Source organism: Pongo abelii, chromosome 9, assembly GCF_028885655.2.
Source record: "Pongo abelii isolate AG06213 chromosome 9, NHGRI_mPonAbe1-v2.0_pri, whole genome shotgun sequence".
In the NCBI taxonomy this organism is placed as follows: Eukaryota; Metazoa; Chordata; class Mammalia; order Primates; family Hominidae; genus Pongo; species Pongo abelii.
The window spans coordinates 96388399-96415317 of record NC_071994.2 but is presented as its reverse complement, the minus strand read 5'-3'; the positions used below and the strand labels follow the sequence as shown (position 1 = coordinate 96415317).

The window sequence follows — 26919 nt, the reverse complement described above, 5'->3', positions numbered from 1 at the left end:
CAGTCGTAAGGCAGCAGTAGGGTGACAGCCCTTGTCCACTTCCCTTCCTGAGCTCTCTGCTTCGTGCTTGGGTGGTCTCATTCTGGAGCTGGTTTTGTGAGAGAGTGTTGAGCACACATCGATGGAGATGTGCCGGCATCTTTTGTTAGCCCTCTGGCATTTGTAGGAAACTCAGCTACTGGGGTCACCTTTGTAAATGTATTTTTGTGTTTCTGATTCCTGCTTTCTTCCTTGGAAGAAAGGTCTTTATCATCACCTGGGCCCAGGTGAACCTTCCAGCTGAGTAGAGGACAAAGAAACACTGGACCTAAGGAGAGGCTTCCATCGTCCAGCTTTAAGGGAAGGTGGAAGGTGGAGGGCTATGAGGCAGGGAAGGCTAGTCTGACTTTCACTGGTAAAGAAATAGTTTTTGTTTCTTCTTAGCACACAATTGTAGAGATTTCTAATTTTAGGATACTACTCGAATGTAAATGGGTATGTAGATCTCTCTCTCTTCTTCTTTTTTTTTTTTTTTTGTTTTTGACAGAGTCTTGCTTTGTCACACAGGCTGGAGTGCAATAGCACGATCTCGGCTCACAGCAACCTTCGCCTCCCGGGTTCAAGCGATTCTCCTGCCTCAGCCTCCCGAGTAGCTGGGACTATAGGCGTGCTAATTTTTGTATTTTTAGTAGAGATGGGGTTTCACCATGTTGGCTAGGCTGGTCTCGAACTCCAGCCCTCAAGTGATCCACCTGCCTTGGCCTCCCAAAGTGCTGGGATTACAGGCATGAGCCACCACGCCCAGCCGATCTCTTTTCTAATTCCATTTGCACTAAATGTCATTATGCACAATTAGCACCTTTTATATATTGGTGGTTCTTTACTGTTGGTACTTCACAATTTAGTGCCCAAATAATGTAAACTGTGGTATAGAAAGAAGCAAGATTATTGGACTTGGGATCTGAAGAACAGAGCTTAGCAGTTATGTGTACAGGATTTCTATTTACTTTATCTGCCTGATTCACCTTCCTTCTTTTGGGACCAGCATCCTCCCTTCTTCAGGGGTGTTACTTCTCCCTTATCCATTATTGGGACCTGCCAAGCATGGTTCTTGGTCCCCTGTGTTGTTGGTCTTGGTACAATTTTAATTATAATTAATTTTTTTAATTAAAAAATCTTTTTTAGTAAAAGGAAGAATTTATTATGAGAACCGGAATGCCTCAAGAAAATCCAAGGCAGTAATTGCAACCATGTAATAGGATGTTAAGATGGGGCCTTTCCTTGCCCCAAATGAATGTGAAACAGCCTCCTGTGTAGAAATTACAAAGGAAAAACAGAACCAGTTTTACCGCATTTGGACCCCTTGCCAGGTCAAAGCTATTAAAAGGGGGTCAGACTGGAGATGGGAGAGGATTTGATGGATAGGTGTCTTTGGACAGAGCTGCTGTTGCGTTGCTGCCAATCCGCCCAGCATAGATAGGGCTGGGGAGAGGTACAGTGGCGTAGTGCACGTTTGTTCAAGCCCATCTCCCTGGAATTTTGAACTTGAGGCCCAAGAGCCTTTTCTTCTGGGGTGGTGGAGCCAGAGAAATGGGAGCGTGAAGCTGCAGTGACCCTGGTTTCCTGTCTGGAGGAGAAAGCTGGCTTGCTGCAGCTGGCTTGGAGTAGGAGGAACTTGCAGGCAGAGAGAAGCAGAGAAGGGAGTGTGTTCGCCTGGAAATTCCCTCCTGTCTGTCCTCTCTTCCTTATTGCAAATTTTCTTTTGCCAAGGTGTTTTGTTTTGTTACTTATAACCAAGGGTCCTGAGTAACAGACATGACCTTCATTAACTCATTGAACTTCCCTTACTCTAATTTTTTCCTCATGTATACAGTGGTATACAAGTAATTACCTCACAGTTACAGAGATGATCCAATAAAATAATGAACATAGAATCTTGGGGGGACTGTAGCATAGGAGAAGTGGAGGCTTTAGCATTTTGTGATTATTTTACTACCTGTCCATAGTGATCTGATTGTTCTGAACATCATTGGTTTTCTTACCATATGTTAAACATTCTTTCAGAGACAAATGGTGCCAATAACGTGCTCCACTTTTTAAAATCATAGAGTTGCTTGACCTGACCTGTGTATTTGTAGGAAATGAATGAATGGCTCTTGATAAATTGTGGCCTTTCCAAACCTAAAAAAAGCTTTCTCTGAGTTGAGTTTTAATTATATTTTGGGGAGCAGAGAGTACTGCCTCCAGGTCAGATGAGCTTTTCTTCGTGTTTCTGTGCCAGGGATAATGGTGCCAAAATTTTCGAGTAATGGTGCATTTATTTGGCCTTGGAGTTAAGTAGCCTTGGGTTTGAATGCCAGTGTTGCCACTTATTTAACTGTGTTGTCTCTTTGAGCCTCAATCTTGAAGTCTGTAAAATGGGGATAATTACCCCAACCCTGCAGATGGAGGATTATAGGAGAGGATGTGTTTAAAGTCCTTAGCTATGTCTGGTATGTGGTAGATGCTGAACAAATGCAGCTGTTACTATTAAAAATGATACCTTCAGTAAACCATTTCCAACTAAAAGGAATGAGGCTAGAAAATGTGAATGCCAAAATCAATTAATCAACGATTAACTGAATATACTATTGAGTGCCTCCTCTGTGCAAAGGGTGGCAGTGGAGTGGATAAGAAGTTATGTAACACCATTCCTGTTGGTTTATTAGGGAAATAAATCATGTACGTATGGAAAAAAGTAATACGTGAGGCAGCTGGGGTTTGGAGTGTGGCAGAGGATTGGAAATGGGGAGGCTTCTTGGAGGTGTAGAGCTGATGGAAAAATATAGCAAGGGAATTGATGTCAGGAATTAAACACTTAGGGTGATCTTTGGAAGAGACCAAATTTATATATATATATACATATATATATATACACACACATATATATATACACACACACATATATATACATATATGTATATATATATACACACATATATACATATGTATATGTATATATACATATATGTATATATACACACATATATACATATGTATATGTATATATACATATATGTATATATATACACACATATATACATATGTATATGTATATATACATATATGTATATATATACACACATATATACATATGTATATGTATATATACATATGTGTATATATATACATATATGTGTATATATACACATATATACACGTATATATGTGTGTATATATACACATATATACACATATATATACACATATATATGTATATATATAGCCTCTTCCTGTTTTATATTTCCTTTGTCTTCCTGATTCCTTCCCAGATCTGCTTAATGTTTCTGATCATTATATTGATGACCCATGCCCATTGCCCATTCCAGAGTTTAGCATTTTCTTTGTAGACTAATTTTTGCCATGAACCACTGGCCTATAGCCCTCAGTGATCAGAATTCTCCTAACAGATTCTGCATCCCTCCTCCCATTTTCCCCACTTTAATTTTCTGCACTGGAAATGGCCTTCTCAGGAGTTCCATCATGTGGAGTCATGAGGATTCATTCAGCAGATGCTTGTTGAGCACCTACTACAGGCAGCATGCAGGGCAGTATGCAGAGGAGGTCTGGGGAATAAAGAGATTGATGAAACCAGGTGGCCCCTGCCCTGAAGCAGCTTGGTTAGTAGAGGAAACAGATGGGCAAATGGACTCTAATTAAATGTGATTAGTGCTTTATATTGGTCAGATAAGGAAAGACATTTGGCGGGAGCCCCAAATCCCAGAGTCCTCTCTCAGTTACTTGCTGCTGTGCTTGGTTCAGAAAGGCTGTCCCCCTCACGAAGCAATTTGGGAAAATGCATTCCTTATTAATAACTACAATTCTGATGTGAAATCTCTCTGTATAGTATCTTGATTGGGAAAGTGTATAAGTGAAGGTTCCTTTTGTCACCTCCACCCAAATCCTCTTCCACTGAGGAGTCCAGTCTTCCTTCCTCTCGTAGACAAACCTGCTCTTCCCCCGGGCCCCCCATCTCAAAATTGGCACTGTCATCAATCCAGAGGCTTGAGAGCATCTTTGATACCTCCGCCTCCCTCATCACCTCTATCTGATCATCCACCAAGTCCTGGCACCTCTATTGCCCTCTCTTCCATTACTGTCACCCAAGTCTAAGCCATCTTCAACTGCAGGTCATGACCCATGTTACCTCATTCTGAAATTAATTTAGGATTTTTCCCCCCATCATTTAACAAAATAAAAAAATAGTAGAATGGAAGACATTAGAGTAAATTACATATAGTAAGTCTGAGTTTTATTTTGTGAAACTTGTGTTTGTGTATAATAGTTTCACATACAAAAAAAGGCTAACATTGCTAAGGTCTTCACATATATTGACTTATTTATCTCCCACAACAACCTATATAGTAGGTACCATTATGCTTATCCTTATTTTACAAAAGAGGGAACTGAAACTCAGAGAATTTGAGAAGCTGGCCCAGGGTCACAGAGAATGCTAGTGTTCCAGCCCCCACACTGCAGCCACAGTAGGCTTATAAAATGCAAGTTGGATGATTCTTCACTATTGATGGGTCCCATGCTCTTAGGAGAGTATAAAGTCTGGTCATAAGGCCCTGTGTAATCTGGTTTCCCCACACCTCTCGGGCCTGCTGACCGTCCTCTTGCCCCACTGCCTTTTAGCTTCTAGATGTGCCAGGCTTTGAAACACCTCAGGGCCTTTGCCTTTGGCCTTTCAGACTTAGTTAGGCCCCTTCATGACCTGCCCCCATAGTACCCTGTATTGCCCTGTATTGTACTCTAGTGCCCTTTCACAGCACTTACTGGAGCCACCAAGATATATGGTCAATGCTCACTTAATGACAGGGACACATCCTGAGAAATGCATCATTAGGCAGTTTTGTTGTGTGAATATCCTAGAGTGTGCTTACACAAACCTAGATGGTATGGCCTACTACACACCTAGACAATGTGGTTATAGCCTATTGCTCCTAGGCTACAAACCTGTACAGCATGTTGCTATACTGGATACTGTAGGCATTTATAACACAATGGTAAGCATTTGTGTATCTAAACATATAAAAGGTACAATAAAAATACAGTATAAAAGATTTGAAAAATATATACCTATATAGGGTACTTGCCATGAATGGAGCTTGCAGGACTGGAAACTGCTTTGGGTGAGTCAGTGGCTGAGTGGTGAGTGAATGTGAAGGCCTGGGACATCATTGTACACTCTTCGTGTGGCAGTGCAGTAGGTGTGCTTATGCCAGCATCACCACAAACATGGAGTAATGCTTTGTGCTACGGTTTTATGATGGCCATGACATCATTAGACAATAGGAAGTGTTCAGCTGCATTATAATCTTAGAGGACTACTGTCATATATGCAGTCCTTTGTTGACCAGAACATCATTACGTGGTGTGTGACTGTACACTAAGTCCTCATTTAACCTCATACATGGGTTCTTGAAAACTATGACTTGAAGTGAAACCATGTATAATGAAACCAATTTTATGAAGGCTAATTGATGTAAACAAGAGTTAAATTCCTATTGCATATTTCTGGCACAGAAATATCACCAAACTTCTAAATAAAGACCCCAAACACTTCTAATACTAAACACTGAAGTAAATGGGAGCTATACGTACATTTAAGAAAAATTAATAAGAACAAGTGAGATCACTATTGACCCAGTTTTTGGTGGATCAGTGAGTGAGGGCGGTCATGTTTACAAAATGAAAATTACCAGGGGCATCTCCTCCTACCACACAGTTTAAAAACAATCACGAATATGGCAGCTCACTGAGCACTTTCAGCCCACATTGTTAATGTCCTGCATTTGTATGATTATACTCTATGAATTTTTGTTTGACAATAATTTGTATTCATTCATTTATCCATTTTCTAACCTGCTTATTCCAGTGTAGAGTAGCATGGGGTTGGAGCCTCTCCCAGCAGCTCAGGGCACAAGGTGATAAGTGCACCCTGCGTAGGACAGAGTTTCATCCCAAGGTGCGCTCACATCTACTCCGATGGGGACCATTAGACACACAAGTGCCTAACTCCAACATCTTTGGGATGTTCGAGTTAGGTATTTGTAGAGGATGTAAGAGGAAACCAGAGTACCTGGAGAAAACCCACACAGATGTGGAGAGAATGTGCAAACTCCACACAGACAGTGGCCCCAGCTGGGAATTGATTTTTTTTTCTTTTTATCAACCTTATAATGCAATGATGCTATTTGAGGACCTGCTGTAGTTCCTTGCTGACTTCAGGGGCACAAAGGCTGGCCTGCATCCTCGGTCCCTAGGGCAGCATCTGGCATGCCAATCAGGGAAGACCTAACTGGGTGTTTGATTAGCTATGGGAGGTGAAGGAAGGGAGGGGTCTCATTTTTGGCTGAATTGTCTATCCCTGTCAAAGTAGTCTTTTCTTCTTCCTGTCTTACCTTTCTAGAAAGCATTTTTTTTTAATTGGACATGTTTATTTCTGTGGGTGGGTCAAAATCTTTTGAGTGGGCTTTTTGTTTTTGTCCCATTTTGAGACGGAGTCTTGCTATGTCGCTCAGGCTGGAGTGCAGTGGTATAATCTTGGTTCACTGCATCCTCTGCCTCCTGGGTTTAAGTGATTCTCCTGCCTCAGTCTCCCCAGTAGCTGGGTATACAGGTGCCTGCCACCATACCTGGCTAATTTTTGTATTTTTAATAGAGATGGGGTTTCACCATGTTGGCCAGGCTAGTCTTGAACTCCTGACCTCAAGTGATCCGCCCACCTCAGCATCCCAAAGAGCTGGGATTACAGGCATGAGCCACTGCAGTGGCCTGTTTTTGTCTTTTAATCTGTGGATCCCCAGTGTGCTGCTCTAACTAGATGAAGAGCTGCTGGCTTACATCTGTTGGGCAGGCCCTTAGTCCTTGTGGGCTGGGCAGTGTGGTAGTGAAGGAGTCCTGAGCCCCAGATCAAGAGGTAGAGGACCTGACTACACCACTTCTTTGCAATTCAGCCATGAGACAGCTTCCTGGTCCATAAAACTGTGGTGGGGTGTAGTGGGGTTGGGGGTGGGTGGTAACAGCATACAAGCCTACATCTGGGCTGCTTTTGACAATTGGGAGATAATAGTGTGTAAAAGGTTGCTGGCATGGCAGTGTTGGCTGTTCAGGAAAAGTGACTGTTTTTTAAAAATCTCTTCTTTCTTGGATCTCCTTGTGCTTGGCAGTGTGCCTTTCCACTTAGATCCAGGCCTTGGTTGGTCAAGGGCAGTTTTTTCATCAGCAGAGTGACTGTAGCCCTAAGACCAAAGCCATTCAAATTCCTTCTTACATTCACACATTGGTGGTTGTTGAAACCTTGACATTTGAGCTTGGAGAGCTTTCTGGCCTAGGCTAGTGCAGTGACAACTGTAGGTCCCACTTTGGCCCTATATAACTAGAGTGATACCAATTGCAGCTTTCATTTGTTGAGCATCTGCCCTTCGCCAGACCTGTACTCAGAGTCCATGATGCTCACACCAACCTTGTCAAGTAGGTGGTGGACTCCCCATTTTATGCAAGAGGAAACTGTAGTCCAGAGAGTTTGAGAAACTTGACGCGGTCTCCCGTTTGGCGTTCTCTACAGGACCTCCTTCTCTTTTAGTTATAACTACTCTTTTAATTGCTTTTTTGGTTTTATTCCAATAGGTTTTTGGGGAAGAGGTAGTGTTTGATTATATGAGTAAGTTATCTAGTGGTGATTTCTGAGATTTTGGTGCACTGATCACCTGAGCAGTGTACACTATACTCAGTGTGTAGCCTTTTATCCCTCACTCTCCTCCCATCCTTTCCCCACCAAGTCCCCAAAGTCCACTCTTATGCATCATTCTTATGCCTTTGCACCCATAGCTTAGCTCCCAATTATGAGTGAGAACATAGGATGTTTGGTTTTTCATTCCTGAGTTACTTCACTTAGAATAATGGTCTCCAGTTCCATCCAGGTTGCTGTAAATGCCATTATTTCATTCTTTATTATGACGGAGTAGTCTTTCGTGGTATGTGTATAGCACAGTTTCTTTATCCACTTGTTGATTGATGGGCATTTGGGCTGGTTCCATATTTTTACAAATGGGAATTGTGCTGCTGTAAACATGCACGTGCAAATATCTTTTTCATATAATGACTTATTTTCCTCTGGGTAGATACTGGGGTTGTGGGGTTGCTGGATAAGATGGTGGTCCTACTTTTAGTTCTTCAAGGAATCTCCACACTGTTTTCCATAGTGGTTGTACTAGTTTGCATTCCCATAATTGCTTTGACTTAGAAAATGATGGCTGTTTGTAAGCTCCTTGTGAGCAACTTTTTTTTTTTTTTTTTCATTTTTGAGTCAGGGTCTCATTCTGTTGCTTAGGCTAAAGTACAGCAGTGCAATCATAGCTCACTGCAGCCTTGAGCTTCTGGGTGCAAGCGATCCTCCTGCTTTGGCCTCCCGAGTATCTGAGACTGTAGGCATATGCCACCATGCCCAGCTAACTTTTTTATTTTTTGGTAGAGACAGGGTTTCACCATATTGCCCAGGCTGGTCTCAAACTCCTGGGCTGAAGTAAATTGCCTGCCTCTGCCTCCCAAAGTGTTGGGATTACAGGCATGGGCCATTGCACCTGGCCGTGAGCAATTTTTAATAGTTGTCTCTTGTCTCTTCTATATGGCCTCTGTTCTTGATTGGTACAACCCAGTTTTACCTAGATGAGGTCATTGCTCAGTGGGTCTGCTCATCCAGGCTCTGCAGAGGTCTACTTTGCTCTGGAAGTGTTTCCTGCTCCTTCTTTTCCCACCTCCAGTGGTGGAGTGCGTGCTGATTGGATAGAGTCCATGCTCTGGAAATAGGAACCAATTTTCTGTCCTCACTACTTCTTTTTATTTCTAACTGCTTCTGTTCGTCTTTTCTGGGCTGCATTCATTTTCCGTCTTCACTGCTGTAGTTTATTGCTCTTTGCTGACTCCTTTATTTTTATTTTCCAGACTTGCCTGAAATGCATCTTGATTCTGGCATCTTTAGATGTTTAAAGCCCTGCACTTTGTTACTAATGATTTCCCTCATTTTGCAGAATTCCATTTGGTTGCAGTTCTATTTGGCAAGACCCTGCTTTTCTTCTTTCTTAAATCATTATATTTTAATATTCTTTTCCTGCTCTTTTATAGAAATTTGTATTTCATTTTTTAGGTTGTAATAATGGACCTTCAACGCCCTACAGTTTGACTTCTTATCATACTTACTTGTTTTCAGAATCATATGTTCATGGAGCAGAGGCACTTTTATGCTGTCCTTGCTTTTTCTAAAAGGCAAATCTGTCCATACCGTTTTGGTACTCAGCACCCTTCATAGGCTCTTGAAGATCAGCTCTGAATGCCCCATCCCAGTGTTGGAGACCAGTGGTGTCCACCTCCCTTCGCCTGCCCGCTACGACACTAGATCAGCAGTTCTCCAGAACTGGTTTCAGGACCCCTTTACATAACTCTTAAAAACTAGTGAGATTCCCCTAAGAGCTTTTGTTTATATAGATTGTATCTAGCAATATTTACTGTGTTAGAAATTAAAATTAAAGAAATTTAAAAATATTTATAAACTTCTTTAAATAGAACAATAAACCCATTATATGATATATTATAACATAAAGTAACATTTTTAATGAAAAATAAATATTTCCAAAGCACAAACATTTAGTGAGAAGAGTGACATTGTTTTACTTTTTCCCAAATCTCTTTAATGTCTGTCTTAATGGAAGACAGCTGGAGTCTCATAAATGCTTTTGCATTCATTCTGTTGCAGTATGTTGTGTTGGTTGAACTATATGGAGAAAATCCAGCCTTATACAGACGTAGTTAGAAAAGGGAGGAGTGTTTTAATAGCCCTTTCAGTTAATTGTGGATAGTCTTTGAAACTATATCAGAACTTGACCAGCTGTAAAGGTTTGTTGCAACATAGAATCTGAAACCAATCAATGAACTTTTCATAATGCTGTTACATTAAAGTCCGTTGTCCTATCACATCTGTTGAAAGGATCTTTTACACATCATTTTGTAACATCATGCATCATTAGTCATTTGGAAAATATCAAAATGTCACAATTAATACCACCATTTAGAAAAATATCAACATGTCACATTTCTTAATGTCATTGCCATTCTCATCTGAAAAGTCTTTAAGTATTGAGATGTTCTAAAGCTGAAAATACTGGATACAAGTTTTCCAAAGTTCTGTTTGTTTGTTTTGAGATAGAGTCTCTATCCCCCAGGCTGAAGTGCAGTGCCACAGTGCCACAATCTCAGCTCATTGCAACCTCCACTTCCCGGGTTCAAGTGATTCTCATGCCTCAGCCTCCTGAGTAACTGGGATTACTGACACCCACCATCACGCTTATCTTTGTATTTTTAGTAGAGATGGGGTTTCACCATGTTGGCCAGGCTGGCCTTGAACTCCTGACCTCAGGTGATCTGCTCGCCTCGGCCTCCCAAAGTGCTGGGATTACATGCGTGAGCCACCACACCCAGCCCCGAAGTTTTAATTTTTGCTTGAAAGCCCAAAATTTGTCTTTAGCAACAAATACCGTCAGTTTTCCTTGAAATAACAGGCTCACTGTATTTATTTTTGACAAAGTGTCTATAAACTCAAATCTGAGTAATCATAGTTTTTCTCAGTCATTCTTTCAAGGAAAGATGGTGTTCTGTGAAAAACAGTGGCTAAGCTTGCAGCTGAGTCACACAAGTACTTTTTCTTCCCGAAGACAACCACCGCACTCTGGCCTGCAGTGGAAGTGCTGAATGAGTGTGCTTAACATTTTGTTACATGGGATATTAAAAAGATGTGTACTCAAGAATCAATATTTAATGAAATTAATAATTTTACTGCTTCATCAAGGACACGCTTAGCTAAAATTGACTTCAAAAATAGCTGTGTGTGGCCGGGCGTGGTGGCTCAAGCCTGTAATCCCAGCACTTTGGGAGGCCAAGGCGGGTGGATCACGAGGTCAGGAGAGCAAGACCATCCTGGCTAACATGGTGAATCCCCGTCTCTACTAAAAAAAAATACAAAAAATGAGCTAGACGTGGTGGCAGGAGCCTGTAGTCCAAGCTGAGGCAGGAGAATGGTGTGAACCTGGGAGGTGGAGGTTGCAGTGAGCCGAGATCGCCACTGTACTCCAGCCTGGGCGACAGAGCAAGATTCCGTCTCAAAAAAAAAAAAAAAGCTGTGTGTGGGCAGTAGAGAATATAATGACCACTGATACAGTGAGATGCCGCTCCCTTGGTTTATGCTAAGCCACCAGTTGTTTTACCTGCTATTGCTTTTGCACCTGCTATTGCTGTAAGCGATTGCATTGCTTACAGCAATGTAAGTGTCAACACAGTTGAAGATAGTTTTGACCTGGCGGGACTCCCAGAAAGGGTCTTGGGCCATACTTCAAAAACCAATGGGTAAGACTAAACTGCCCATCATTCATCTGCATGCTCTAGATTCTCTTGCTTTCCATATCTTGGCTCCATGCCCCGTCTACCCGGAACATTCATCTTCACCACCACCTCTCCCTCCCCGTGTGTGTGTGTGCATATTCACACATATTTATACATCTACACATGTATAGGTGTGTATGTGTGTATAAATGCACACGTGTGTATATTCAGCATTTCTGGTTATAATCGTGTACAATGATTTCATCCAGTGGACTGTAGACTGTGGGCTGGGTTTCATATTTATCTTGGTGGGCAGGAGCACCAAGTACCATGTCTGGCACAGCTAATCACTTGTTAAATGTTAGCTATTTTCATCATCGTCATCATCATCATCATCATCATCAACAACATCATCATCACTGCAAGGGCTTAATACATTTTTCTTTTTTAACAAATGAAGAGTTTAGGTTAGTATTTCCCATGGTTTCCTTAGAAAATTGGTTCTCTGTGATATCAGTAAGTGTTGATGAATGGGCGTCTGTGGTCAGCTAGATTTGGGAATGCTCAAATACATTTTTGATTGAAGGATTTTCAAGATCCTTTGTTGTATAAGGTGTATATTGTGAATCTTTAAGGGGAATGGGAGGCTATAGAATGTAGCATTTCCAAAGCTGAATAACTTGTGAAACTTCTTTTTTTGGCATAACTCGTAAAATTAGGTTTCTTGGAATTTTCTTTGGGAAATAATCACATAGTCTGGCCTTTTCATTTTTACAGATGAGGAAACTGATGACCTATATTCATTCTTGCAATAATTTATACCTCAAATATGTAATGAGTACTTCTTAAAGTTAGACACTGCTAGGTTGGGTAATACAATAGCAAGTGAAAAAAAAAACAGTTGGGGAAAGTGTTAATTATACTTTTTATGTGGAGTAGATGATTAAGTGGGAGGTACAGACATTAATGAAGTAGTTACTGAAATTAGAACTGTTATGTGAATGGTGTGTAGGAAAGTAGACAGTGCTGAAGCATTTGTTTTTTGTTTTACTCATTTTCAAAGCTCTGCCAGGCCCATTTAGGTCTTCCTCTCAATGTTCTGCCACTGCTGGCGGCTCTGTGATCCAGACTGCTGAAGATCAGTAAAGATGTCCATTTGCCCAGCTGCATCATCTGAGAGTGTAGCATGTTGAAGACATGATCTGTTACAGTGTGAGACAACTTTCTCTTAGTGCCTCATGTTTAATAGGTACTTGTACATATTGATAGACTGCATGAAGAATGCATAAACATACTTAGAAAAACCTGGACTGAAAGACAAACCCAACACTGTGGTTTCCTCACCCACTGCCCTAACTCACTGTGCTGTACAGGGGGACTGAATAAAATCATTTCACATGCATTTCCTGCACCCCCCTGCTCTGACCTGGCCCCATTTTGGAGGGATCCAGTGACTCTTCCCTTCCCCACCATGCAAAACAGAAAAACGCATCTTTCTGTTTTGATCCAGTACTGCCCACACATTGGGGAAAATGTTACTATACTATTTGTATGAATATATTTAATCAAAGGACATGATGTTGATACAGTAAAATTGGCCTGTGGTCTGGTGGCTGCCTGGGCAGATGATAGCAGGAGGGTTTTGCAACAGAATAGCCTTGTAGTCAGGACTTTTGTAAGAAGATTAGGTCAGTGTTTGATTTGATGTTTCATTCTGTGAAGTCACCTACAGAGAAATCAAACATTTACATGTTTATTAACTGGTGCTTTTGGTTTTGGCATGTGGCCACAGGCTTTGGGCTGGATGAGCTCTGGGAATGCATAAAAATCTCTCATTCCTTGTCTTGTGTGGGTTGATAAGGAGGAAAATATTTACCTTTTCAGGTTATCCTCTTCAAAGAAGCCTGAAACTTCTTCAGCCACATCATGTTCCTGCCAGAGTCTGAAAACCAACAGGCTTTCAAGAGACCAAGGGTTGAGTGGAGTCATTTAGGGAATGGCATGTATCCAGGTTGCTAAATTTTTTGGTGTTGCTCTGAGATTGAAATAGGGAAATTCCCATTGAGTTTTGGACGTCTTGATTTCTAATCTTCTTTGATTAAGTTGGAGTTGCAGAAATATCATGGATTCCTACTTTTAAAATAACTTTTTCTTTGTAAAAATAATTCAGACTAATTGTAGAAATTTGGGTAAATAGCAGAAGGCATAATGCTGAAAATTACCCATAATCCTTCTTCAGAGATAATCACTATAAACATTTTGTTTTATTTGCATGTATTTATATGCATAATTAAGATCATTGTGTATAAACTTTGATTTCTTCTTATTCCATTTAACATATGAATACTTTTTCTTGTGTTGAGAGCAACATGGACTTGTATTAGTTTCCTGTTGCTGCTGTAATACATTTCCACAAATGGAGTGGCTTAAAATAACAAATATATTCTCATAGTTTTCGAGGCCAGAAGTCTGAAATCAAGGTAGGGGCAGGACCGTGCTCCATGTGCACAGACTCTAGGGGAGAATCTGTTCCACTCCTTGCTCTCCCAGCCTCTGGTGCTGCCAGCATTCCTTGGCACGTGGTCTTGTCATTCGTATATTTGCCTCAGTTTTCACAGTGTGTGTCTGTGTGTTTGTGTGTGTGTGTAATCTACCTTTCTTATAAGGGCATGTGAATTTAGGTCCAATCCAGATAATCAAGAATACAGCTTTATCTCACAATTCTTGACTTAATCACGTCTACAAAGACCATTTTTCCACATAAGATAACATTTCCAGGTTTCAGGGTTGGGACCTGATATGGTTTGGTTGTGTCCCCACCCAAATCTCATCTTGAATTGTAGCTCCCATAATTCCCACGTGTTGTGGGAGGGAACTTTTGGGAGATAATTGAATCATGGGGGCAGTTTTCCCCATACTGTTCTTACGGTAATGAATTAAGTCTCACAAGATCTGATAGTTTTATAAGGGAAACCCCTTTCGCTTGGTTCTCATTATCTCTTGTCTGCCACCATGTAAGATGTGCCTTTTGCCTTTCACCATGGTTGGGGAGGCCTCACAATGGAACTGTGAGTCCATTAAACCTCTTTTTCTTTATAAATTACTCAGTCTTGGGTATGTCTTTATCAGCAGCGTGAAAATGGACTGATACAAGACCTGACCTCTCTGGGGCCATTATTCAGCCTTCTACAGGGTTCTGGACAATGGACGCTGGAGCTAGACTGTATGGGATCTGATCTTGAGCAAGTGCCTTAACTCTCAGTACCTCTTCTTTCTGATCTGTAAAATGGGAATAATAGTACCTACCTCCTTGAGCTGGTATACAAATTACAAAGATTAACATATACAGAACACCTAAAAAGCTCAGATTAGTGTCTGGCCTGTGTAAGGACTAGCTGTTATTATTGTAGTTGTTATTTTTATTAACAGTTCTTTGTTAGATGTCGTTTTTAATGGCTGCATAAGAGTTTTTAAATGAATCTACCATAATTTGTCTAATTATATCCTTTTGTTGGATAGGTTTCTTTTTCATTTTTTATCTCAGGTATGATGATGTCATGTAGCATTAAGTTTTGTTCCACTTTATTCCTTAGTGTAGAGTTCTGGAAATGGAATTACAATGTCAAAGGGTGTGTATAATTTTAAGCCACTTAGTGAGAATTTGTTAAATTGCTTTCCAGAAAATTGAATGATGAGAGTACCTGTTTTACCATGGCCATACCTGTTATCACATGTTACCATTTTCAATCCTCTGAGGTCTTTTGACATAGTCTGCCCTTTAAGCCTGAAATGTACAGCATAGGGACCCTACACTTTGTGTTTCATTCAGTGAGGAGTATTCTGACCTTGCAAGAAAACCTCTAACACAAAATGAAATCCTTGCTTTGTGAAGGCACCCAAGTGCCTTCTGCATTCTGTTATGAATCCTGGAAACTTGCTGGGTGTTTTTGAGGGTGGAGGGGGGGGCTGTTGGGGGAAAGGTTGTTTGTAGCAGGGTAATGCTAGGTTTACAGGGACTTCAGTAGCATAGTTTTCCTTCTGTTCTCAAATGTGGACATTTAAAACTGAGCATTTGATGGGATGAGGGAGGTACATTTGAACAGAAAATAGATTAATGTAATCACTTTACAACTAAGGCCATGTGAGGGAGAGGAGTATGGGGTGGGGAAGGGGTAGCTCCTGCATTGCCTGCTAGATTATCTGGGAGATCAGCCGTGGGAAAGGCTAAGGGAACAGTTTGCATCTGCACTTTGTCCCCCCGGGTCACTTGCTAGCCTGCTCTCCTTTCTTGGTGGTGCCCATTGCAGTCTGGTCCTGTGCAGCCCAGGCCTCTGGGCTATAGAGAGGCATAGCAGGGGTTCCGAGTGTGTGTGCTCAAGGGAACCTGCTACATTTGACGTCATCTGGTCTATTGCTGTTCAGGCTATTTAGAAACAGGGTGGCTGTGTTTCCCCAGTGGAAAGGTACAGTATACACCATGTGCAGCAGGTTACGCATGAATTCAGCAATATCCAAACCCGCTGTAGTTGGCTAAATGGTGGCCCCAAAGATGTGCTTAGATTAGAACATTCCTGGAACCTATAAATGTTACCTTAATTGGAAAAAGGGGCTTTGCAGATGTGACTAAGTAAGAATCTTGAGATGAGATCATCCTGGATTATTTGATAGGCCCAAAGTGCCATCACAGATATTCTTATAAGAGAGAAGCAGAGGGAGATTTGACACAGAAGAGAAGGCAGTGTGCCAAGAGGAGAAGGCGTCTGTCAAGATGGAGGCAGAGGTCGGAATGATGTGGCCACAAGCCAGGGAATGCCAAGCCACCAGAAGCTGGAAGTGGCAACAAATGAGTTCTCGCCTACAGCTTCTAGAGGGAGCATGGCATTGCCTGTTCCTTCATTTCAGACTTCTGACATTCAGAACTAATACATTTCTTGTTTTAAGCCATCCAGTGATAATTATGGCAGCCTCAGGAAACTCATATACTAGTCTGTGCACTGTTCAAGACACTTCCGCTGTTTATGTGCTTGGCTCTGTAGCAATATCATATTGCTAGAAAAGCTTCTGAGCGCTTACTCCCAATTTCTGTATTTGTCTGGTCATAACCCAGCAGCAGAGTTGGCACTGGTTTGCAGAACTCCTGTTGAGTACCACTGATCTAGTCTCCATCATTTTATGAATGAAGAAACTGAGGTCCAGTGAGAGGAAGTGCTGTAGGTCTGGGATGAGCAGCAGGTGCCTCTGCTCCTTGGAATATTTAGACAGGGCCAGATCTGGGGAGAGCAGATAGCAGAGATGCCCTTCGGAGGCCGGCTGGTGTCCCTGTTGCTGTTCTGTACCCTGTTCGGTGAAATCTGATGCTCCAGTGAGCCCCTGGAGCAACAAGCTGCTCAGAAGGCCTAGAAACTAGGGCAAACTGGTAGAGCCTTTGCTGCAGCTACTGAGCCAACAGCAGCAGGCAAAGAACCCTGTCAAGGGTACAGGTCACGGCTTGCTGATGACTTAATTTCCAGCTGACTGCTTCATTCTTTATAGACCCTCTAACTCAGGTCATATTTTTCCTCTGGAGCCCAATTTTAACTTTCCGTATTTTCAGAATGGCAATTATCTCTTAGAGAATGGGGACTAGACTACAGGCTGCTTTGATAAAGTCCAAACTCCTTTACTTGGCATTCATGACTCCTGAATAACCAACTCCCTTCCCCTTTCCAGTTCTGCGTCCCATCCCTCCCTTTTACATACCTTAATCTCTGGACTTCACCAAAATCAGTGCTCCCTAGTAGAAGAGGCTACAAGACATTAGGTTCTTAAATCCCCACAGTAGGTAAGTTCGTGAGTGCCCAACTCAGGAACTAATGGAAAAATATGGCGAGGATAGAGGTTGGGCATACATCTGTGAAGCTCTTGGGGGGATAAAAAACACAACAACTGTTTACATTTACTGCAAGAGAATATAAAGGCAGTACAGCAGCCAGTACCAACCACTAACATGAACAAAGTCATCTGAGACCATCTGGCCCAGTGGAGCAACCGGATGCCTATAGCCACATACATAAGCCAGGCAAGACTAGAAGAAAAAGCCCAGCTGAATTCAACACTGATTGCTGACCCACCATACCTTGAAATGAAATGTTTGTTTGAAAGGAAACAAAAATCACAGTAAACCAAGATTTATCTTTACGTATTTTAGTAATGATAGGCATTGTACCATTACTCAATTATGTCTTGCTTGTTATGGACACTTTTTGGAGTCTCCCACCTTGTTACTTTCAGTGGAACTCTTATTTATTTTGCTTCATGGGTAATACCCATACTAAAAGCTCCTTTCCCCCAGTATCTGGGCTTCCAACTTAATATTTAATGCCACTGAGGTTTTGAGTTAATTTGTTGGCTGTCCTTTGTGGCTCTCACACATCTCTTTCCCCTCTGATGTTATGGGACAGTAGTTCGGATGCCTGGGTCACTTTCTCATCATCTTTTATTTTTCCCAAGGCTTTGGTTTAAAAGCCTCCGTTCCTTCACCTTCCATGTTCGTTTCTTTTTCTAGTCCCAAACCTGTATCCTTCATTTTTAAATCAGTGATTTTTGATTGCAGGGAACAGCCATGGTCTCATGGAAGCTTAAGTTAGCAGCGAGTTTGTTGTAGAAATCCCAGGAATACAGGAAGCAAAGCTTGACTGCCTGCTGGGCACAGGAGTGGGAAGGCCCCTCTAACTCCACGCAGGGGCTGCGTGGTCCTGTCCATCGCGCACATGCACACATGTGCCAGTGTATCTGTCTGTCTGCCCTTCTGGAGCAGGGCAGTGACAAGTGTCTATCCCTAAGCCAGTTGGGAGAGGGGAACCCTGTGACTGCCCTCTCAGCATGGGCTGAGGGGGTCCCAAAAAAGGAGTCTGTGGAGGGATACCTCCCCAGCACCTATTATACCCTTTCTTCTAATTTCTCAACAGGAATAACTCAAGTCACCTGTACTGGAAATCAGTTTGCTGAAATTACTCAATCAACGATTCTTGAAGTTGAAGAAAAGGTAAACATTCTCTTATAAGGGAAACTCATTGTCTGGGGAGAGGTTACTGTCCCTGTCATTACTCTCATATGCCTAGTTTTGTGTGTAATATTTTACCCCTTCTCTCTGCCTGGCCAAGTTCCTCTTCATCCCTCAAGATCTTTATCAAATGCCACCTTTGTCCTTTGTGGAGGATCTCCTCCAGGCTGGGGGTGATTTCTCCTGCTGTTGAACCCCCACGACACTTTCTCCTTCCTGTGATGTTTGTGTTCTCGTTTGCCCTTCCCCTGATGGTCTCACCTTTCCTCTCTTGGCCAGTCGGGTAGAGGTCCGTGACACACCCCCCATCATAGTACTTACTTCCACACTTTATTCTCGTTGCCTGTTTTTGTGTTTTCCCCAGTAAGCTGCTCAAGGGTGCATCTGAATTGTGCCTGGGACATAGTCGGTACTCCATAAATGTTTCTCGAATGACTCATGAAGGAGCCTCTCCACAAGCGGCCTGCTCCTGTGTGGACCCACATTGTACCCCCACCATGCCTCCCTTACTGGGCCTGTACTAGAAATCATTCTTAAATACATTATGATCTTTGAGCATTCATCCGAAATTCCTGATCTTCTCCAGGTGTCCTTTGGCTATTGGTGAAATGAAGCTAATAGCAAAGCTTTTGTATCTGATTCTTTTTTTTCACATTTGATTTTGGGCCCATGTTAAGAGCAGGAATCCAGAAGTCGGGAGGGAGGTGACAGGCAGAGCTGGATGCCGGTGGTCACCGGAGCACGGCTCCCCAGCCCCCTTCTCCGCTTGTGGTGGGTGTGAGTGGGGGTTGCATGTGGGGGCCTTTAGGTCTCGCTGTGGTTGTGGCCCCTCCTATCTGCTGCACAGGTGGATCACCTTCTCCATCTGGGCCATGCTCTCGACTGCTTCACTCAGTGACTTTGTGTCTTAACCCACCTCCCTGCCCCCAACCTTTGTCCTTTAAATGAACAAGTCAGCAGGTTCCTTTTCTCAAACTGTTTACTGTAACTGCTAAAGATCCCAGAAAAGTTTCTTATTAATTTTATGAGTTTATGCATCATAGCCAGAGGGACAAAGCATAGATTGTGGGTGTTCCCAGAGATACAAATTTCCAGAGATTGTTTTGCATGTTCATTTGCACATTGTTGTCTGGGTCTGACATGTGTATTGGGCTTCAGTGTGAGGCTTTTAATATGTATATCCTGTTATCAATTAAGAAATTATCAAAGTGGTTGAATCCTGTGAGACTTCGCAAGTGTGTGCAAATCTAGTATACTTGACTTTTCAACCTCTTCTTTCAATGTAACTTTTATACAAAATAAATAATCAATTGACAGTTCTCAAAAAAAAGAAAATCAGTTTAGTTGGTCACCATCATCTTGGAAGACTTGACTCAGCCCTTTCTGCCTAACAGTAACCAGCAATTGTCTCTCACATTTGTAGAGTGCTTTCTCTTTTGCAAGGTGCTTTGACACACATCGGCAGATTTTCTTCTCCCACCAGTCCTGGGAAGCAGGCAGAGGCAAGTGGTAACTTCTCATATTCAAAGTTGGGAAATAAGCTCAGAAGTTCAATGTCTTGCATAACATCATGAACTGATGTGAATGGGGTTCAGTTTTCCCCCCATCTGATCTTGGTCCCCCACTTTGGAAGCCATGGCAAACTAACAGTGTCACAGAACTGTCTCTTCCCTCTTCCCTACCATCAGTGTTCCTTTGAGGGAGGGGAGTCTTGACCTTCTGTTGAGAGTCTGACCCTGGTGCTCCCTCCACCCTCAGCCAGGCAGCTTTCTTGAAAAAGCAGATATGTTCCTCCTGAGACCTTCCAGTCAGTCTTGAAAGTTTTGTTTTTGTTAAGGCTAATTTAAATACAAGAAATTTAATTAGCTTACATGAATGCTGCATTGTCTTACTCTGGGTAAACTGGAAGACACTAACGGGTTTGATCAGCTTAATTCAGCTGTATCTGATGATGTTCTTTCACTTCCTTCTCTTTTAAATCATTGCAAATGGTTTCTATCAGTCAAGGCAGCAGAGCACAGTGCTCTATTGCCATGTGGAATTGTTTAGTTAACTGTGATTTTTAAAAAATCGCTCAACTTTTAATGAAAGAGTGGATTGTCAAGTGACATTTTGATTTGTCCTTTGATGGGGAAATGGGAAAATAGAACCATCATAATAAAAAACCAGCTTCTATTCTAGAAGGGGGGCTATTAACTTAAAAGCAGGATGTGATTTCAGTGAATTGTTGTTTTCCTAAAACAGGCCACCATCTCTGGTCTTTTTATGTTGAGAGACCTTCCTCTGATACTCTCTTAGATTAACATTTTCCTATGGGAAATTCTAACCTGGAATCCCCCAAACAGGTTGGTACTCCCCATAGTGTAAGCGTTGGGGCCCAAGACCAGATACCAGCACCCTTTTACTGGGAATCTGAAACATCAGTATCGAGATATCTGCAAGCCTATTGTGATGCTTGTAACGAAGGAAACATCAGGCTTCACATTTTACTTCCAGTTGTGGCATGATGCAAGCAACATTTTACTGTTAAGGTTATTGTTTTCTTAACCCCAAAGCTGGATCTGCATTAGTGAAGATCCTCATAGAGGCTACCCGCGTGTGTCCTGGCTGAGTAGGGGTCCCAGGTGCTCCTCAGTGGTTGTGGCCACCTTGAATTGGCACAGTGGCAGGACCTCCGACACCATGAGAGGATGGACAGGGGTCGCCTCTGAGGCTGGCCCCAGGACTCCTCTGTGTTCTGTAGCATTCTTACACCCTTTATGGCAGTTAGCAAACTTAGTATCTCATGGGCACCTCAAGCTGACTGTGTCCAGATTTTAACTCTTGGTCTGCTTCTACCATAGTCCCTTTCTAGGCCTCCTCCCTTCCCCCATCTTATTAAGGTGCATAGTTGTTAACTCACTTTGTCAAGCCAGAAACTGGGACTTCATCTGTTAATACTCATCTTTTTCCTCCTCCAAATCACCAAATCCTAGTGATGCCTCTCCTAAAGTAGATCTTGAGTTCATCCATGGCCTTCCCATATCCACCCCCAAGTCCAAGCCAACATCATCCTTTGCCAGGTGACTGCCAAGGCCTTTTAACTGGCTGCCCTGCCTGCTTCCCCTTTTCTTCTATTCCTCTCATCACTTTGGACCCAGAGCAATCTTTAAAAATTCTTGTCAAATCATTTCATTCCCTTGCTTGAAACCTGTTGGTGACCTCATCCTGCACTTGATGAAACATAAGCCCAGTGCAGCCCATGGAGTGGACTGCACTGTCTGGGCCCCAGGCCTGGCTACTGAGGCACAGCATTGTTGGCACCATGTTGTTGTAGCTTGTGAGACATTCTCCCCTTCACTCTTGATTTCCTTGGAAGATTGCAGTGACTTCAGTTTTCCAAATGCAATAAAATAACTCAGGCTCTCAAAGGTGTACTTAGAATGAATATTGTGTTCTGGGAAATGGAACAAGGAGTGATTTGTTCCTCCAAACACCAGAATAACAACTCCTAGAACACAGAGGTGGACCACTATTTCATTTGGAACCTTAATAAGTTAATAGCCAATAAGTAATCAACTGAAACTGCAATACTCCTTGCTACTCCCCAAGCAACCTCCCCACCCCCGACCCACATATTTTGACGTAAAAATATGCAACAGCATTTTAGCTCAGGAAATCTTGAATGAAACTTGGTTCTGGGTTGGTATAAGAAAAGACTGGCATTCCATTATACAAGGGAAAAAGAAAGCTAAATATTAGCATACAGCTTTCCTTTTTAAATATGTTTCTGCTATCTTGAAGCCAATTTGTTTTCCTTAGTCTTGAGCTTTACTCCTGTGTGTGTGTGTGTGCGTGTGCTGCCGTACACACATCTGAAAAGCACGTACCTGAATTTCATCTTAGGCATGATACTCTCCATTCTCAGGCCTTCCCCAAGGTAATTAATGGTAATACTGAAACTCCAGCTGGATGTTTGGTACACTGTGGCCTGATGAGTTATAGCAAAGATTGTAGCGGGAATACCAGCAAAGGTGATTTTAATAGTGTGATGAGCGTTGTGATAGAGTTTATTACCCAGAGTCATGGGAACACAGAGATGGCACCTCACTCACTCTGGGGAGTGGAAAGTCATGTGACCCTTGAGATGGGTCTTGAAAGAGATGCCAAGTACCAACTGCTTGTTACTTTTTTGCCAAGCAGAAGGAATGCTTGGGAGAATAGGGGTGCAAAGGGCATTTCAGACAGCTGCATGGATAAAGGCCTGGGAGGTCAGCAAGGGCGTGGCATGCCAGAGAACCCCAAGGAGGGTTGCTGCTGCGGTGGAGGGCATGGTGGGGTGGGAGTTGAGTGCAAAAGGTAGGCAGGAGCCAGATCATGCAGGTCCTTCCTTGGGGACCAGGTTAGGCAAGAGATTTGGATTTTATTCTAAAGGCAGTGGAATGCCACTGTAGAATTAAATACTAGGGAGTTACTGGATCGGGTTTGTCTTTTACAATAGGGATTCTGTAGGCATGGTCTGTACTAAGACTTCTCCTGAAAGTCAGTGATCTGATTCAGATATGCAAGTCCTTTTATTAGTTCTAATGGGTATGAGACTTAAAATTCCACAGACTTGCACATTTTAGGTATGACTGTAGGCTGGATGTTGCTAAGTGACTGACATGTGATTGGTGTTAAGTTAGTACCCTGCTGGAGTTTCTGGATGATTGTACACCCCTGGGTTGCCATGCTCAGCAGTGGTGCATTCCAGGTGCCTGCTGAGCATGGACACAGGCAGTTGGATTCCTGCTGGTTTGGAAATGGCACTGTGACAGTGCAGCGTCAGTGAGGTCTTGAATTTTTGTGACAGCAACTAAAAGTTGCTGGGAATCTAGAGGTCTAATTATACTGTTAACTTGGCTTGCTTGTTATTTGGTTAACATGATTTGGTTGGTTGTTAACCCTGCACTATGAAGTGATGCATATTTATGCTAGGAATGTGTTTTGGCTTCAAAGTTTACGATAACTAGACTTTAAAACAGGTATGAAGTTTAGATGCATCATCTATATCCCTTTGCAGAAGATGTCTCTGTCTCCCACATTTGCTTCTCTGGTGATTCTTCAGTGTTACTACCATGTTATTTTTTCCTGCTAAAGGGAAAATATGTGAGATGAGCAAGGGTGGCATCCCTTGCCTTGCCTCCATGGACAGTGGTTTCGAAAGGACTTAGGAGTGTTTGCATTACTTAAGGCTTGAGAAAACAGTAAGGTGAAGGCAGAGAAACAGTGGAGGAGGCTATCACAATTTCCTCATCAATAAAGATGAGGGCTGTGGGGAAGGAGAGAGGGGTATGTTTGAGAGATGTTTAGGATAAGAGAGAACAATCTGATGTAGGGAATGACAGAGAGGGGTGGTGTCTAGGAGATCCCCAAACTTCTGGCTTGGGTAGCATTGGCGAGAGGGACAGTCTTGTATCATCCAGCAAGTACATAAAGAAGGCCAAGATGAGGAGGCTTGGAAGTGGGCAAGAGTTTGGCTTGTTCTCCCACTATGTGCAGACAGAACAGCCGTGCATGATGTGCTGTCAGAGGTCAGGGTTGGGCTCAGCACAGAGGCGTTGAAAGCCAGGTCCTATCTGCACCCTGTTTTGTTGACAGTGGGGAACCCATGAACACATTCTAGTTAGAGGACTAAGATCAGACATGGGTTTCTGTGAAATCATTCCCTGGAAACTGAGGAATCAGGAGGCTGGAGGAAGGGAGGCATCTGGGTGGAGATGCTGAGGACTCGGTGATGGCAGGGAGAACATACAGGCATGGGTATGCGTGCAGTGTCTGCAGCCTCTATTTTATTTGGGGGTGGGGTGTGATACAGATTCTAGAGTCAACACAGAGGAGAATGAGCAGCCCTTGGTAAGCTATTAACCAGGAGCAGGTGGGGGCAGCATGGGGAAGGTGGAGTAGAAGGTGACTGGGGGAGCTCTCCTCTGTTCTGGTGCCCAGGCTTGCCTTAGTTAACAGTGGACCCACGGTGGCCTGAGTGGACCTAAGACTGGAGCTGGTCTGACCCTTGCTGACCTGGAGGCTTCTGTGCAGTCTGCAGTTGGGCCAATGGCAAGATCAATAAACCTTGTCTTCAGTGCTCAAAAGCCTTCTTGTTCTGTGCCATTGCCGAAACCATTCTCATTGACTGGTAAATCAGCTTAAGGTTCAGCAAAAAGGAGGACATTTAAATTAAAGATCAAATATTTGTCACTTTGTTAGTGACAAATGCAACTTCAGCAGCTCAAGTTCATTTTCTGATGGGGTCGTTCCCTTTCTCCTACCCTAAAATAGACTCTTAGGAGACCCTGGAGAACATTGACACACCACTATGTAAATATTTGATAGCAGCTTAGCTTACTGCCTTTCTTTTGCAAAATATTTGAATTTTGTCAGGAATCGAAGGTCTGCAGTGAAGCACACATGGTAAGCATTGAGACGTGCACAGTGTGTTTGCAGAATCCCTTTTGGACCGGCTGTCTCAGCTCCTTGGCTAGTCCCCTTGCTCATCGTTCATCAGCTCGTTCTGCTCTGGTCCCCCTGGCCCCTTGCTACCCCTTAAAACCTTCAGGCTGCTCCTGCCTTGTGGCCTTTGCCCTCCATGCCCTTCCCTGGCACCCTCTTCTTTGAGGTCTCCTTGGGGCTTGCTCCAGCCTTTCCTGCAGGCCTCTGCTCTCCAGTCACAGAGGCAGTCCCTTGTAATGCTCTCTGTGTTAAATCACGTCCCCCACCTGGTCACCTTACACTCTTTTGTCTTTCTTCATAGCACTTTGTTCCTTGACATATTACACTTTTATTTGTTTATTTTTTTATCTCCCTCAATTGGACTGTGAATTCCATGAGACCAGGAACTTTGTTTTCATTATTCTGTCCTGTCACCAGGACATTACCCAGCACATCGAGTCTGCCTTGTATTTGGTGAATCAATGAATGATCAGATGGACCAGTCAATCAGTTTGTATATTCACAACAGTAAATCAGCATGTGGCACGCGGTAGGTGCTCAGGAAGTGTTTGAAAGAATGAATTGGTGAGTGAGTGAATGAATCTGTGCATGGTTAGTCGCCAACACTGGTGCTCAGCAACTGTTAACTGGATAAATGAACGGATGCTGGAGCTTACTCGCCTGTCTCTGGGGCTAGTCCCCAGCTTCTTTATTGGGGGAAGGCCCAGATGCACAACCTTTGATGTGTGCTGTTGTTCCTGTTTGATAAATTCAGTTAGTCCCTCATTCTTTCCGTTTGTCTGCCATCAGCCAGGCTCTGTAATTAACTTTCTGTAATTTAACTGAGAGGTGAATTTTTCATTTTAAAGATGTTATAAACAACTGGTGCTTGTGCATCTTGATCGTTGATGAAGTTCATGCCTAAAAGAACATGAGGGCCTTGTTACGTGTCTAGGAGAGAAGGGGCTGTTAGCCCACACCTGGCCATAAAAACATGGGGACAGGCTGGCAAGTTCTGGCGAAGTTGTGTTTCTCTAGCTCCAGTGCACCAGCATGCCAGCATGGGGGCCAAGGATCAGGGTCAGTGTGGTCATCTTCCTCAAGGGTCACATTTAACCCAAAGATTTGGGAGAAATAACGTTTTAAAATTTTACAACCAATACTGATATTTGTTAAAGGAGAATTCAGTATCGCTTAGTAGTTAAGAGCAGGCTGTGGAACCAGACTGCCTAGGTTTGACTCTGTCTCACCACTTACTTGCCTAGTGGTCCTGAGCAAGTTACATAATCTCAAAACTCATTTCTCACTTCTAAGGTGGGAGCCTGTGATGCAGTAGAGCCAACAGCATGGGGATGTCAGGGATCAGTGAGAGCCACAGAAGGCTTTATCACAGTGTGTGCACATTGTAAGTAAACAACAAGGCGGATGTTTCATGTGATCACTTGATGTCTTAAGATAACAGAGGAGCCAAATGAAATTTTATTCTTACCCTGGCCATGCCCTAACATGGCCTCCAGGGATGGGCATTCATTTACTTCTGCATATTTCAGATGGGCAAGTTAGGAGAAGCACTGCCTTAACAAAACCCAGTGCACACCATTGGATGGCTTGCATGCTTTCTCAGGAGTTCTTCCCCAGCCTTGCCTTGGAGTTGAGCTGCCATTAAGGAAGTGATGAATTAGCCATGCTTACTTTTAGTACCTGCTGTTTTAAAGTACCTAATTGAATAGCAAATGAAGTCAAGGGAACCTACAGGTTTGGATAAAGAACTGCCATCTAAGGAATGACGGTATATAGAGGAGCTTGTAATTTGAGCATTTTCACACACATTGCTTGCATTTCATTCTTATAACCACCTATTCATCAAGGTAGAGAAGACTGTCAGAATGGAAAGAGACTTCAGTAACTCTTGGGTCCATCTCTTTGATATGATTTCTGATGAAGTCCCTTCTTCAGCATCCTATTCATCTTTCAGACCCTGCTTGGTTTCTCCGGGAGATAGAGTGTTCCCTGCCCAAAGGCAGTTTAGTCTGGCT

The 26919-nt window shown here is 42.8% G+C and overlaps 1 protein-coding gene and 1 long non-coding RNA gene across 4 annotated transcripts in view; both read left to right on the top strand.

Annotated features, from left to right (window-relative positions):
- SMCO4 (single-pass membrane protein with coiled-coil domains 4) overlaps positions 1 to 26919 on the top strand; it is a 65304-nt gene that overhangs the window by 26022 nt on the left and 12363 nt on the right. The window contains exon 2 of one of the 3 annotated variants that reach the window (XR_002916743.2): positions 18342 to 18418. The exons of 1 other annotated variant lie outside the window; for it this stretch is intronic. This is a non-coding gene — a long non-coding RNA (single-pass membrane protein with coiled-coil domains 4). Of the gene's footprint in view, positions 1 to 18338; positions 18419 to 26919 lie in introns of those variants that run through there. One more of the 3 variants, XR_008511312.2, reaches the window with a different exon arrangement.
- SLC36A4 (solute carrier family 36 member 4) overlaps positions 18348 to 26919 on the top strand; it is a 344024-nt gene continuing 335452 nt past the window's right edge. Inside the window, exon 1 of the mRNA XM_054524923.2 lies at positions 18348 to 18418. The gene's annotated coding sequence lies outside the window, so the exon portion shown is untranslated. The remainder of the gene's footprint in view (positions 18419 to 26919) is intronic.